This window comes from Pezoporus flaviventris, unplaced genomic scaffold, assembly GCF_033815535.1.
Source record: "Pezoporus flaviventris isolate CSIRO_AGI_PZ_B2104156 unplaced genomic scaffold, CSIRO_AGI_Pfla_v1 ptg000001l, whole genome shotgun sequence".
Taxonomy (NCBI): domain Eukaryota; kingdom Metazoa; phylum Chordata; class Aves; order Psittaciformes; family Psittacidae; genus Pezoporus; species Pezoporus flaviventris.
In genome coordinates this window covers 51458474-51467762 of record NW_026892549.1, presented here as the reverse complement: position 1 = coordinate 51467762, position 9289 = coordinate 51458474, and positions in this window count along the sequence as shown.

The window sequence follows — 9289 nt, the reverse complement described above, 5'->3', positions numbered from 1 at the left end:
CTGTGTTTGGAGAGCTTTAAACCAAGAATAATTTCATATTAGCTGTAATGATCATTCTTAAATGCCAAATAAGACTGATGTATTTTAATTCATGTTGAATGTCTCAAGAATACAAAACAAAGCCATTGTTTAAGTTAGCTACTACTTCAGCATCTTTTTTTAAATGCCACATTTTCAGAAAGCAGCATAGGGGATTGAGAGAAAATAATCTCAATACTGAACAAAGCCACACGGAAGCAAGAATGCAAAATATCTGTATTAAGAGCATTTTGCTGGAAAATCCCAAACTTCTCTACAAAAAGTAAGACTTTTGGTGCTCATACATGGAGCCTGTGAACTGCAAAGTTAAGAGTAATAGTGAAGTAAATAGTGAAGAGAGACGTACAGCATGAAGAACATCAAGAATAGCTGTGCAGTGTACTGCCTTGCTCCTCCTAAAACGTCTATACTTTTTCAGTGTGTGTGCTTGCAAGCATATCCCATAAAACTGCCTTACAATCATTTGTACAACTGCAATGTACAAATTACTTTTGTTTTCAGTTTGCCTCCTAAATCCATGTATTCCTGCATTGATGCTTTTATTCTGCAGTTGTAAATCCAGATTAGAGAATTCCTGTTTCTCCCATCTCCACCTTTTATGGCATCATCTCTAGTATCAATGCCAGCCATAGATCACAATTTACATTGCTAACTGCTATATAGTGCAGTAAAGTTAAAAGAGCTATGTGGGGGATCAACAATATATATGAGTACTAAGCCCCCATACCAAAGTTGAACACAAAAGAACCAAAATGATCACCATTTAGATCATCATTTTTAATCTTAAATTTTAAAGCCTGGTTCTCAAAAAAGGTGGATACTGTATTTCTCAGTGAAGACAGGTAGTTGTGAACAAACTCAGAATGGGAAGAAAGGTATCACTTGATATGGCATTACATTAAGTGTTTGGAAGATGCTGGCTTTGCCCTGTTCAATGCAGGAAGGTATTCTATAGATGTCTGGATTATGCAAAATAAGCAGAAATATTTGTTTTCTAAAAATATTGTAGTATTTGCACTGACTTTCAAATAAGACCTCAGGAAAAAAAAAAAAAGAAGAAAGCAACAATCAAATTCCCCCCCTACTGTTACAGTCACTAATACAAATGCCTATTCTGTGATACAGCCACAATACCAGGACTGCTGCTGCAGTAGGAATACGTCTTCTCTTTTCCTACTAAAAGCCATATATTATTTTGATGAATAACACATCAGAGGTTTGTTTGGCTGGTCTAACAACATGATGAAATGCTTTTTCCACTCTAACTAGAAAAGTTATTCCTATTCAGCAGATGAGTTAGGACTTTGCTTTCCTCTAAAGAACTGGCTTTGAAACAGGTTTAGGCAACACCTTAAAAATAACAAGACCTGGATTCTTCTACTTTCTGGGAGGGTCAGTCCCACTGAACTTCACTCTGAGTAATTCCTGGAAACAGAACCAGACTTTAAGATGCTGAAAATAACTAAAGCTAAAATATTAAAGAATAGTTTATATGCTTGAGTTATCTGTATGTAGAATATTGGTAAAACACAAGTTCCACCACTCAGAGAAGGTGGGATATGTAACGACTGATGTAGAATACCTTTGCAGAATACATGTTGTTAATTATCTACATTAGCCAGTGTAACTCTGGGCTCCTAATGTATTCTCACATCAAAAGTTTACCTGCAAGTTAAACATAGCAGTCTCATGTTTCTTTTCTTCAATCCACAAACAGTTCATTATCATTTGCAAAATAACGAAAGGAACAGAAGAGATTCACTCCTAGCAAACTACGAACTACTGAATGACATTCGTGTTGACAACTGTATTTCTTTCATCTCAGAAGGACTTAATCTTTTTCCTACACAGAGTAATGCCCACCTAAAAGGACCTAGTTTATTTAGGATGAGATACAAGCTTTTCTGTTCTCCCACCTAAGCACCATACACTTTAAAGTTCAAATATTTTGGCACTTATGTCTCGGTACAGAACAAGAAGTTATATACTTCAAGCAAAACGTTTGGTATGGGAGAAGGTATCTTTCCAAGCCTTGGCTGTACTCCTAAAGGCTGAATGAAATTCAGGCTTCTTCAAATTTTGGCCAGTGCTTCAGGTTTTAGGGTATTTTTTACTTTCTTAAAATTAAATTCATAGTCTCATGACTCTTAACTACACATTGTCTGTAGACTCCCCTCAAATTTGCTGGAGAGGACTAAAAGGAATTTATTCAGAAAGACTGTCTTGAAGACCTCTTGCTTGAGCATTAGTAATTATTACTTTATTTATTCTAAAAAATATGAGGTCACATTCTGGAAAGCAAATCCCATGTTTGCCAGGGTACAGGCTTAAAGGAAAAGTTAAGCCTTTAGGCAAAGGGCAAGTTATTCGCAACACTCTCCTCATTTATGGTAAGGTCTCCTGGAACTAAAGAACACAGCTGAAATGAGCTGAAGGACACTTATTTTCATGAAAGTGAAGTAGAAGCCTCTAGTTCATTCAAAACAAAAATGTCACTATTTTGTTTTCAGTTAACTGATCAACAAAAATCTTGCTTACCAGCTGGGTAATGACTCATAAGGCTCCAGCCACTCCTCTATGCCAAAGCATCTTCCAAAGTGTGGGGAGAATGACTTAAAGGCTGGCTTCAGGTAAAATTAATTCATCAGGGCTGTCCCCTGAATCAAAAAGTAGGAATTTTGGCACAAAGAAAGTACAGAAACGATTTTGAAATGGTGTAAATAGATAAAAGTGAACTAACAAGAGGGAACATTATGACCTGATGCAGGTTCTCTAATATGTATCACAGGTGTACTCCTCCTAAAGCTCATACAAAGGGGGATATCATTTAGTACTTGCTATGGTGACTATTTATTAAGCAGCTACCAGTATCTACACAGTGTATATTTAAATATATACCTTCTTGCTGTACATGAATTATGACTTGCTCACACTCATGCTCCGAGAGCTAATTTATTAAACACCAGTGTGTAGCATAAGGTGCTCAGTGGTTAGCTCAGTGGAAAACATGACCAAACTGTTCCTCTGCCTGCTTCTCACTCAGCCCACTGCCAGAACACTGTGCAGCTGTCAAAGGGAAAGATACAGTAGTCATATAAGTTGATCATGTTCTACAGTTCCTTCAGGGATCACAGGAGTCTGTCTCAGAGAAAGCCGTAAGTGAGCAAAAACAGAGCTGCACACTCTTGACATTGTAGAGGGGTTAAACTATCATCTAGCCCACCAAGGTTCCCCGTTTTAGCAACTCCGTATCTTTAACAGTTTAAACAGGAACTAGGATTTCTAAAGCTAAGCAAGACGAAAATAACCCCCAAAACTGTGTAGAAGTTATTCTTATACACCCTTTCTGTCATGACAGTCACCTGGTGATCCATCACTTCCAGCTCCTACAGACAATCACCACTTCCCCAGACTGTTCTCATATGCCTCTACTAACAATAATTTTCTGTCTGTGACAGAAATATGTATTATTTGACTTTAACCTTCTGACGCAGAGATCCAGAGTTTCACATGAAATAATTTAAACTGAGTAAGAAAAATGCTCATCACACGACATTTTTACATCATAATTGAAGATGAAACTATCAAGTTCAATTATAGCTTGATCTTCATACTTTAAAACTTGATTCACATACTTAGTAGCCCACATTTTATGTAAACCTGTCGGTTTGAATTACAAGGACCTATTATAGATAAAATACAACTGCATACTTTTTTCAGTGCATAATTCCCAGTCAAAAAATCCAGCGCTTCCATTTCTAATGGAATGATCTAATGAAAGTGTCTGAAAACAGATGCTTTCCATATTATCCTCAGACAAAAGTGGCTGGTATCCTCCCAGACTGGATGACACTGCCAGTGGCAAGGTCTTTTCCTTCAAAGGATTATCAGCAACCTCTCCCTCAGGTACTCTCACTATACTCTATGTAAATTGCATCATCCACAGGCAATACAGAAATAAACCTCTATAAACCTCCTTCTGTTCTCCTACTGAGGGTAAACAGTGCCTATATTATAAGCGATTTTTCCATTGTGATGGAATTGCTGCATGGCTGCAAACTGAAAAGCTGGATGTTCACACTTCATGCTGTAGTAGGATTGCTAGTGAAAAAAATTTGGGAGGGATTCAAAAAGCGTGATAAAAGAAGCCTGTCTTTGTTGCCAGAAACACGTTCATTTTACCGTCTGTGAAAGATTAGGCTGCAGTTTCCATTGTTTAATTTAGAAGTTCTCATTTTTTTCCATCTATATGTAACTTAATGGTTAATGAAGTGAGAGACAATGGTGAAAACCAGAAACTCTTGATTTCACCTGCACAGCAGAGGGAGCTGGCACTACAGTATCTCTTTAACTTTCTCAACAGACTCTCAAAACTCTAGATTAGTTACCATACCTGGAAAAAAGACAAATGGATTAGTTACCATATCTGGAAAAAAGACAAATGAAAGCAATTCAGCTTCATGCCCTTCTAGTTCTTTTTACTTCTGCTGATCTTCTGCTCCAACTATAAACTGGTTCTTGGTGTGCTGATCACATTCCATAAACACCATTTCTGATCTTAACCTTCTCGGATCCTTTCAGAAGGGACACAAAGGGAAAGCCATTCCTCATTGTTAAGTCTCAGAAGTTTCAGCCTAGGGCCTGCCTTTTCAGGCTATAACAGTTTACAACATTCAGCTCTGAATATTGTCTCTCTCTCTTTTCCAAACCCCTCACCTTTTCCCCCCAAATGTGCTGTTCTGCTCAGCATCTTCCAAGAATTCCTGGTGTGCTTAGTAAGTCAGAAAGCTAGACGACCACATTGAGACTTGTTCCTTCACTTGTTATATGCTCTGTTCAATACTGTCAAAAGAAAAGACTGTTCATATTTCTATCTTCAATGCTATCTTGCTTTGCTGTCTTGACTCCTCTCTCCTTTTTCATACATTTCTTCTTTCACTGCTGGAAAACTCAACTGTCCTCTAGCTTTCAAAATCACAAGAAAAAATACCTACTCTATTGACACAAAAGATTTTCCTCTTGCCCTTGAAGGAAGGGAATTTTCATCTGTCTGTAGCTAACATTAACATGCATCTTTGGAATCTAGCATAAAATAAGAAACATATTTGAAAGAAATGCCTGACAGATACCAAAAGCTATTTTTCAGCTTGAAGTTTTGAAGCAAAATTATTACAACAAATGCATCCACAAATAGAAAATTGAAGCTTTAGGTTTCTTTTTTTTTTTGTTGTTTTGTTTTGTGTTTTGATTTGGTTGTTTGGTTTTTTTTTCAAGATTATTCCATTTTAGTTTCAGGTGACTGTGTTTTTGACATCGGGACATTGTGGGTCACAGCAGGCTCTGTACTGGAAGCCTGTGTAATTCAAAGCATGACAAGTATAGGACTTTTTCTTTTTGGACTTACAAGGCAGCAAACAGACTGGTTTGCAACTGAACTATAGGTAGTATGTTTCAAAAAAAGAAAACATTTCTATTTATTTCAGTCCATATCAGAGGGGTTTGTTACAGAACTTTCATATTTATTACATTTTACTTTGGCATATGTTTTAGTTCCTTCCACACAGCTATAAATCAAACACTCCTCCTGCACACACCCAGAACAGACTTACTACGACGATTCTTCTTATGACATGGAGACACATAGCCAAAAAAGAGAAAAACAAGGAGAGTTACCCAACTAGCCAGTTTGTTCCAGATACCCGCTTACCAGACACAACCAACAAGGTCTGCTAGTCTGCTAGTGTGATGGAAACAAAAAAGCTTCTATTACCACACTATACAAGAGTGACACTGAGAAATAACCTTTCATCAGTTAATGCTCAGGTTCAAGTAACAGAGAATTGGGAAAACCTGCAGCACTGCCCATGGAAATAGTTTAGAAATACAAAAGTATTACAGTTCTTTTGTTTGTAGGCTCTTAGTAATGAAGACCAGCATCCAAGTAAAAGTGCATTAAATTCCACTCAAATCATCTAACATGGCACTCTCGTACACCAGTTGTCTTTCTTTTTTTACCTCTATTGAAAACTTGTAATCCACAAAGTCAGAAGTTGGTCACCTCCATGGGTAAAGCAGGGGTGCAGCACAACCACTGAAACAAAGTGCAGACGCAAGCACATGTCAGCACTTGCCATGTGGCTGAGGTCTGGCTTTCCAGCTTTGCACAGGAAAGCTTTGTTGTATTTGGCAGTCGTTCTCTTGTGGAGCTCTCAGGCTCTTTCTTTCGTCTACAGATATAATTGCTCAATAGAGGAAGAAAATGTAGCCAAAAAAAGTCAGTGGCAGATACCTTTGCTATTTTACTTTGACAACCCAGATTATTTTGGATATTTAACAAGCTACACATCCTCTAGGACAAGATTATTTAACCTTCATACTGCTCCTCAGACCTGACAGTTACTTAACAGCACAGATTGCACAACAGTCATCATGTGGCTAACAAACAATATATTTTACACAGAAACTGAGCACTTATCAAACTCTCTCCCTTGCCAGCCAGGTACTTCAGTTCTTCTGATGTCATGGGAGAGACTAAACATTGCTGATTCCTTTTCCTGGTCCACACAGAAGTGTCTGGAAGCACTACAGTGACAATATACTTAAGTCTCTGGAGTAAGGGAGGGCCTCACATTGCTCAACAGCTCATCTGCTGGCTGACCAAATTGGAGATTTTGATGTCTCTGGCAGGGGCTATGTCTGGCCTTTCACAGCCAGTAACCATGAGTTCTCATAAAGGATGACAGCTGCAAGTTTTGGGGAAGAGTGGAGGCAAAATATTTATCTACAAATGTCACATATAATCTTTTTTAAACATCTTAGAAATAGGAAATGCTTGCATGCTATGTCAATATAACTGATAAAAGTAGGCACATGGCAGATTCTTACTGTAGTTAAAGGACATTAGCTACCCAGACACCTATTGAGGCAGCAAAACAGCAGGATACACCATCCACTAGTCTGTGGAATATGTTGGTGACATTTTTCCTCAGAGACAGAGGAAATTGCTGAGGATTGTCAGGTTCTTTACCACTGATATTCTCCAAAAAGCTTTTCAAAATTTTCTTGCATTACTTCAATGGTGCGCAAGAGGAAAAAAGCAGATAAACCCTACCAGTTGTCATATACACTGGGTCACAACCTTACCCATTACATTATCTGCAACAGGATACCCACAAGTTCTGAAGTGTCACTCCCATTGATCAGACCTATGAACATTTGAGACTCCTCTGAGACTTCTCTCCCATTAAAGATAACCATCTCCCTTCAGGAATATTTCCAAAGTTAATGAAAATAATGAAAAAATAAGAGTCTGTGCTCACTTTCTAAACTGCTTCTCAAAACGTTGTGCAGACATTTAATCATAATGAAGTCATGCAAGAGAAGTGCCATTTTTCTCCATGAATTCCAAGTTTTACAATGAGGCTTTTCCTAAGGACACTAAAAATCGCACCAAGACCCCAGTCTCTTTGGCCTGTTTCCTCCCAGTTCCTAGGTACATCATCCACTGCTAAGCCCTATTCTTGCTGATTTCGACAGGGATAGCATTTAAAATCTCAGTGATTCTCAGCAGTAGGGGAATAACACAGGTCAAATGAAAACAGAACAGTAAAGTCTACAATCTGTTGCTCTGGGGTTGGGAATGGTAAGAGCAGAACACTGTTTACACAGGCAGTAATGCACAGTTACAGCTGGGCTGTATCAGAAGAAAGGCCATGAAAATTTGATAGGCTACAAAAAGAGAGTTTCTAAAGAACTAAGAGTCTCTCCTTTTTAATCCAGGACCTTTCTGTAAACATTACAGTACTTGCTTCCCAGCAGGGACAAAGCTTGGCCTCCTTTGGTAGTGGTAAGCATATAAACCAATAGAAATCTTCAAAGATATTATGGAACAAGAAACACCAGAGATTCAGTAGCTGCTTGAGGTAAACAAGCTCACAAGACTCATTTAATCCACACTCCTCTCACACAGTATCCTCTGTATCCTTGCTTGCTGTCACTATTCAAAGAGAACAAAACCTGTAAGCAAGATCTTGACACAAAATAATATATTCTTCAAGTATGTCTGTCTCCTTACAGCAGATTCTCTGCACAGAACAGTTTCAGTTCAGAAAGAAGTTGAAGATGCAAGAAGTTGAAGATGCACTGTTTTACTTACCTGGATATTTTTAGAATACTCAGCATCTGCTAAGGAAGCTCTGAGTTGCTCTGTTTCCATTTTTGTGGAAAGGAAAAAATATTCAGCAGAGCCAATGCCTTATCGATAAAGTAACTTACAGTCATTTAGTGTCGTGGCTGATTATAAAGGTCTTACTCTCATTTATACCAAAACTTCTTTTTGCTACTGGATTAGTGGAGAAATGCCGAAACCTAAAGGCAGCACTGCACTTCTACATCCAGCTGGTAGGAATAAGCATTTAATAGCAATGGCATTTGACTGGCATTGCCATCACAGAAGCGCACAATACATAGCATCTATTTTTCAATGAGCGAAACCCAAGCTGTAAAATGCACATGTATTAACCCTCTGGCTCCACTCTCTCTATTGGGCCAATCTAGAAGGTACTCCCAGCACTTTATCTACCAGGCACTCGCCCAGCTGAAGCCCTGACTCTTCTATGATTGCACTGGTACAAGGCACATATACATGCATAAAATATAGATGCATAAAATGCAGGTGCACAGCTTTTAAAAACTGCCTTATGGAACAACATATACATAGGATTATATACAGGTGGCATGCATGGGCTAAAAGACTATTCACAATCTGCAGACAAAAGCACAGCTGTACTTACATGGAGTTCAGTTGGCACCATATCTTCCACAGAACACCCCTTCCAAAGGGAAAGGCACAATCCAGTGCACCAAGAAAAGGCCAAGCACATCTGCAGCACCATAATGTGAGCTTCTGCTTGCCTTTTATATTACAGCTCACTTTATTTCCATAAAGGGAAGAGATGATTAACTACTAGAAATAGCCACAAAACAAAGCCTATTCCCTTGTTTCTCATTAAAAAAAAAAGGAAAATGCAGAAATTCATAAAATAAGAAGAAACATCAATGAAATCCATGTTGCATCTAATATGAATTCTCCATTTTGTTTATCTGCAAAGCTTCTCACCATGTCATTGCCTCCCTCCCAGGTAACTGACATCTACTTATGATAAAATATTATCCTAAAATACTTATCATATTTCTGTTTGCAACAGACATTCCGAATAGCTCTATTGCCAAACTAAATATACTTTAAAAA